Source organism: Mastomys coucha, unplaced genomic scaffold (assembly GCF_008632895.1).
Source record: "Mastomys coucha isolate ucsf_1 unplaced genomic scaffold, UCSF_Mcou_1 pScaffold8, whole genome shotgun sequence".
Lineage (NCBI taxonomy): Eukaryota > Metazoa > Chordata > Mammalia > Rodentia > Muridae > Mastomys > Mastomys coucha.
In genome coordinates, this window is record NW_022196914.1 from 44,944,856 (window position 1) to 44,951,120 (window position 6,265).

General features: G+C 40.3%; 1 long non-coding RNA gene across 1 annotated transcript in view; it reads right to left on the reverse strand.

Annotated features, from left to right (window-relative positions):
• Positions 1–1,744: 1,744 nt before the first annotated feature.
• The window catches only part of LOC116083689, a 7,608-nt gene continuing 3,087 nt past the window's right edge, over positions 1,745–6,265 (reverse strand). Inside the window, exon 2 of the long non-coding RNA XR_004115864.1 lies at positions 1,745–1,925. This is a non-coding gene — a long non-coding RNA (uncharacterized LOC116083689). The remainder of the gene's footprint in view (positions 1,926–6,265) is intronic.

The window sequence follows — 6,265 nt, forward strand, 5'->3', positions numbered from 1 at the left end:
AGACTGCCCCACCTGGGAATCCCTCCCATATTCAATCATCAAATTAGACACTATTGTGAATGCCAGCAAGTGCTGGCTGACAAAAGCCTGATATAGCTCTCTCCTGAGAGGCTCTGACAATACACAACTAATACATAACTTGATGCTTACAGCCATCCATTGGACTGAGCACAGGGTCCCCAATGAAGAAGCTAGAGAGAGGACCCAAGGAGCTGAAGGGTTTGCAGCCCCTTAGGATGAACAACAATATGAAGTAACTAATACCCTCAGAGCTCCCAGGGACTAAACCACTAACCAAACAATACACATGGTGGGACTAATGGCTCTAGTACCATATGTAGCAGAGGATGGCCTAGTTGTTCATCAATGGGAGGAGAGGCCCTTGGCCCTGTGAAGCTTCTGTGCCCTAGTGTAGGGGAATGCCAGGGCCAGGAAGTGGGAGAGAGTGGGTTAGTGAGCAGGGGGAGGGGAGAAGGAACAGGGTTTTTTGTTGTTGCTTATTTTATTTTTTTCTGGAAGGTAAACTGGGAAAGGAGACATCATCATATGACATGTAAATAAAGAAGTTATCTAATAAAAATAAATTTTAAGAAATGCAACTTTGGGGAGAAAAGGCTTATTTTGACTCACAGTTTGTAGTAACTGAACATGGTGGAAAGTAAATCACAGTAGGATGCAAGTGGGACAGGTGGTCACACTGTATCCACAGCGGAAAGGAGAGCCATGAGTGCTTGTTCTCAGCACACTTGCTCCTCCTTACAAAGTCTAGAATCCAGCACAGAGAAATCTCATGTGCACAGTGAGCTGTTCCCTGTACCTCTGTAAACACAATCAAGATTGTCTTCTTCAGCCATGTTCAGAGGCCCATCCTTTACTCTAGATCTCTTTAAGTTGCTAGTTGAGATTAACCATCACAGGCATTAACACATTTCTATTCTTCTCCTTCAAATTTTGAATTTTCTGTTTCCTATCATGGAATACTAAAAAGATGTTCTCTAAAAAAATCCAACTTCACTGAACCCCAAATGGTGTTAAAAAGCTCAAGCTAACCATATGGAGAAACTGCAAAGAGAATGACACTCCTTACAAGGACCCTGATGTTCTATTAGGCCCTAGACATGCCAGTGAGCCATTCTTGGCTAGCCAGCTGGCATTTAATTGTAAGTCTATGGGAGACCACAAGAGAGACCAATTTACAGGACCATGAAAATTAGTAATGACTTGTTTTCAAGCTACATTTAGAGCAAGAAAAAATAGATAACTAGAACAGAGTATAAATGACAATTTTAATAAGACATGGCTAGTTCTCTTATCAAACAAAATGAAGGGCAATAGGTTAAAGGGGAGAGAGATTTCTTCTCATCTAAGCAAAAAGTGGAAAGAGAGAAAAAAGGCAGGGAAATTTCTCTAAAGGAAATGTCTGAGCTAAGTCTTAAAGTGTGATGAAAGAATAAGCCAAATAGGGGTATTGAAAAAAATGAATTATAGGAAGAAATAAAACCATAACCAAGGGCCAGAAGTGTGAAATACAAGGTGATACAGATAAACTGATATACTGATGCATGTAATTCAGAATAACTGGCACATGAGGTCTGGATAACATGAAACGGGTTTGGAGAAGTAATGTGGAATTGCCGTTTGGATGTTTTAAATGTCAGGACAAGGAAATTGAACACTAATTTGTAGTCTCAATTTCATCCTTTTCAACTTGTAGAAAGGACATATAAGACAAACATGACATATATTCCGAATCAAGAAATTTATTGTAGTGCCATTTTTATATTTAAGCAAACAAATACATTGAGGTGTAGAATGCAATGTTCTCTGAGTTTTAAAGATAATTTAGAAGATCCCAAAGTGGAAGGCAACATGCCCTATGGCAGCTCTGTTGTTGGCAAGTCATGCCTACTTCTCTTCTCTTGTCTCTAGAGAGGTTTGACAAAGTAATGAGGAACTGTTAAAAACACACAAACATATTCTTGGCTTTTGAGTTTTGTCTTTGTTATGGGGTCTTGCCTCAAATGCTTGATAAATCTTTTGCCTCTGTTGCCCCAAATGATGTAATTACAGGCATACACCCTCAGACCTAGTCTGTTGCTTTGTTTTGTTTTGTTTTTACTGAATGGTCTAATACTTGTCATCCCCTGAATTAGAGCCTAAACCTGTGCTTTAGATTACTAATTCTTTTTCTTAAACTTTTTATTGATACTTTGTGTATTTCACAGCACCCCAACCCCATTTATCCCCACATCTCTTCATATGTGCCTTCTGCTCTCGCAACCTTTCCTCCCAACGAAAACAAAAAAGAAAATCAAAATTAAAATATAAAAAATAAAATAAAACAACAAAAACAGAATAAAATGAAAACAACAACAACAACAAAACCATCTTGACAGGGAAGCTGATGTGAGTCACAGTGGGTGTGTCATACAGTATTGTTACCCTGTGTCATGGAGATCCTGTAGCTTTAATGTCTTCAGGACTGGCCCCTTCATATGCTCCAGCAATTAATTCATAGATGTGGTGGATGTTAGGTAGGTCAAATCAGAGCCCTGGTCCTAGGCCTGAGTGGCAGCTGAGTTTTTATGCCCACTCCTATGCCCTTGCCACAGGGCCAGGTCTCCTGCTTTGTCCAGGTAAGGGGTGGGGCTAGCTCTCCAGCTCTCATACCCTGTGTGCCAGCTCTTAGGTGGCAGCACAGGACACTCAGATCAGTATGTCCCTTGAGGTCAGAACAGTCCCTAGGATAGCAATATGGTCTCAGGAAGCAGCCCACTGACATCAAGATGGCCCTTGTTACCAATACAGTCAGTCTACAGGCATCAGCACAGCCCTGGCTACAGTAGAGCGACAGACTCAGACATGGCCCTTGGCAGCAGCCAGAGACCCAACATTACTATGGTCTTAAGTGCTTGAACAGGCTCCTCATATCTGCCTGTTCCTCAATGCCGTCTAGTCTCCAGTTCCAACTCTCCGCAGTGTACTAACTGCTTGGCTTCATTATTTCTCCCATCTCTCTACCACATACTGAATCTTTCCCATCTCTCCATCAGATATTTGCTCATCTTAGAGGAGCCTATAGCAGTGCCTGGGATTGGCACCTGGGTGTCTCTCTTCTCCAGCCTCCCCAAGGGCTCTGGAGCCCAGGACAGGTGCTTGGGTCAGATTACTAATTTTTTTGTCATGTGTTCATATTTACTTTACAACACACTCTTTGATCCCAAGTACCAAAATTCTATCTCCAGATTGACTGAAAACTGATCACACTACAGTCTTCCACGACGAGAAGTTTCATATATGATTGAAGTTTCTAGGGTCATGACAGGTACCTAGAATTTCTTAGTCCTGTGTTTTAATTTTCTGCTACATTCATATTTGTTGTGGCTATGTTCACAACAGCCAAGTTATGTAACAAATCTCTATATCCATCAACAGATAAAGGGATAAAAAATGTGGTATGTATACACAATAGAAGTTTTTTGTTCTGTTTTGGGGGAGTGTGTGGCATGTATATCTTTATAGATTCATTCAAATGGGCAAGTATATGAGGAAGCCAGAAGTGTCGCGTCCACCCGGACCAGCAAGAAAGATGCGACCAGAACTCTTCCTTTTAGCAGTTTATTCAGGAATGTTGTAACAGTTTTCCCCCTCCTGCTTCTCTCTCCTGCTCCTCCTGCTCTTCTCCTGCATCTCCCTGCTGCTGCTTCTCCTGCCTTCTTCTCCTTCCTTCTCCTGCCATCTGGCTCTGGGGAGCCTTTACTTAAGCCCCGTCTTCCTGCCATCTAAGCCCCGCCTGCCAGCCCACCCTCTGCCGTTAAGTACTCCCAAGCTTGGCCAATCCCAGTGGGCTACGTAGCAAAAGCGGATAGGTCACCAGATGCGGAAGCAACCAATGGCAGCAAGCTTAGCCAAATGAGGGCTTGTTTATGAGACCACTCGCTCTTGGGCGCCGCTGAAAATGGCTCTCCACACAGAAGAGAACATTGGGTGTCTTATTCTATCATTCTCTATCTTATTCTCTCTAGACAGAGTCTCTCTGAATCTAGAGCCACTACTTCTGTCAGGTTGGCTTACTAGAAAACTCCCAGGATCCTCTGGTCTCCATACCTCAGACCTGGGATTATTGAAGCATGCAGCCATACTTGGCTTTTATATGGATGCAAGAGACCTGAACTCATATCTTCATGCTTGAGAAGCAAATTCTGACCCACCAAACCATTTACCCAGGCCCCATAATAGAATTGTATTCAAGAATAAAGAAGAAAGAGTCATTTTCAGGAAAATGGACAAAGTCATGTAAAGTGAAATAATCCAGATTCAGAAAGAAAAATACATTTCTCTTATATTCAGAATCTAGATTATATTTATTTTATGTATATGAGTACACTATTGCTCTCTTCAGACACACCAGAGGAAGGCAACAGATCCCATTACAGATGGTTGTGAGCCACTATGTGGTTGCTCAGAATTGAACTCAAGACCTCTGGAAGAACAGTCGGTGCTCTTAACTACTGAGCCATCTCTCCAGCCCAGAATCTAGATTTTAAAATACAAACATAGAGATATATCTATACATATCTATTTGTATCTTTCTACATGTGGGCTACTTTGCAGAGATACAAAAGGGAGAAATGGAGGGTAAGTATGAGCTATATACATGAAATACTTGTATGAAGATAAAATAATTAAACTCATTATTTTCTATGCTAACTTAAAAAGTAATTTTCAAAAGTTGCTGCTCTTCTCTTTAGGGCTATCCTTATAGATAAAATGACTTCCCAGACTCGGTCTCCCATTTCCAAGCTTTCTCACTGACAACTGTTGTGTTTCTTTTATGCCTTACAAACTAGCCTAGACATCAGTTTCCTATTGCAAAAAAATTTAATTTACAGATGCATTCCACAGAACTGATAGAGTGAAAATAAACTGTCTCTTGTAGATTCATTTTAAAAACTGTGACATCATGAAGAAATTCAAGTAGAAAATACATGAGATTCAAAGTTAACATGTTAAAAAAAATTATCCTGGTTAATGATTTAAATATACCAGCAGGATGAGGATGAGTGGTTTCATAAAATATTTGTCTGGTGAAATCTTATTTGTGTGAGGGGGACCTGAAGAAAAATATACCTTCTGACTTTAAAAGAAGAGATTCTATATGCAAACCAAAAATTTTAAGCAATACATGATGGTTAACTAGTCGCAGGATGTTTCTGTCTCATTTGTCTTGTGTCTGCCTCCTACCCACCTTGTCACCTTTCCAGAGGTCCCTTTTAATTCTAGGAGGAGATGGCTTTCTAGAGTGACTAGTATCTTAGAGGTACTGGGCCACAATTTAACAGTCACCAGTGATGCCCATTTTTCAGTTTGGAAGCTCTCTGGAGCAAATTTGAAATTCTGTTCAAATAATCAGGCCACCTACCATGTGGCTGGGAAGATTTAAGGCTCCACCAAACCATGTGAGATAGAGAGACTGGAGTAATGAGGAAATTTCTGCTGTGATTTATGTAACCATGAAGATTTTAAGTCTCTGTTACGTTGGTCCCTACCTGCTAGGCAAATTTGTGGCTGCCTAGGCTTTTGTAAATATGCAATAATTTCTAAGACAGAAATGGGTAAAAAAACCAATCTTTGCAGGTAGTGTTCTTGAAAATGACCAAGAAATCTCTGACAACTTTAGTTTACATTTCTTTTTCATGACACTAACCATGTGTAATGATTATTATTGCCATGTCCTTTTTTAAGTGTGTGTGTGTGTGTGTGTGTGTTTGTGATTTTTGAACTATTCTGAGTGATTGGTTCTGGGCCTCTTTTTATTTAGATAGCTAAAATACAAAGATTTAGATGTGATTTTAATTTTAATCAAAAAGGTACTGGTTTTGCAGGATTTTACTTCAGGAAGGCTTGTCTAAATTATCAAATGAAATGTTGATTTAAGCTTTCTTCTTAGACATTTGGGTATGGTGCTTTCAAATATTAGTTTTAGAAGCTGAGACGAAGGAAAAAATTGATTACAGTCTTTAGGAGGGATAACCTAAATACAGTTTAAAATATTGCATTTAATGTTGTCTTAGACATTGCTCTAGTGCTGTGAAGACATAATGACCGCAGCCACACTTACAAAAGTAGAATTCATTGGGGCGGTGCTTCCAGTTTCACAGACTAAACAACAGTGAGCACAGTATCACGCAGAAGGCCATGGTGAAGGCTGTGAAGTACCTAAGATGTCTACATTCAGGTCCACAGGCAGAAGGATGGAAAAGCC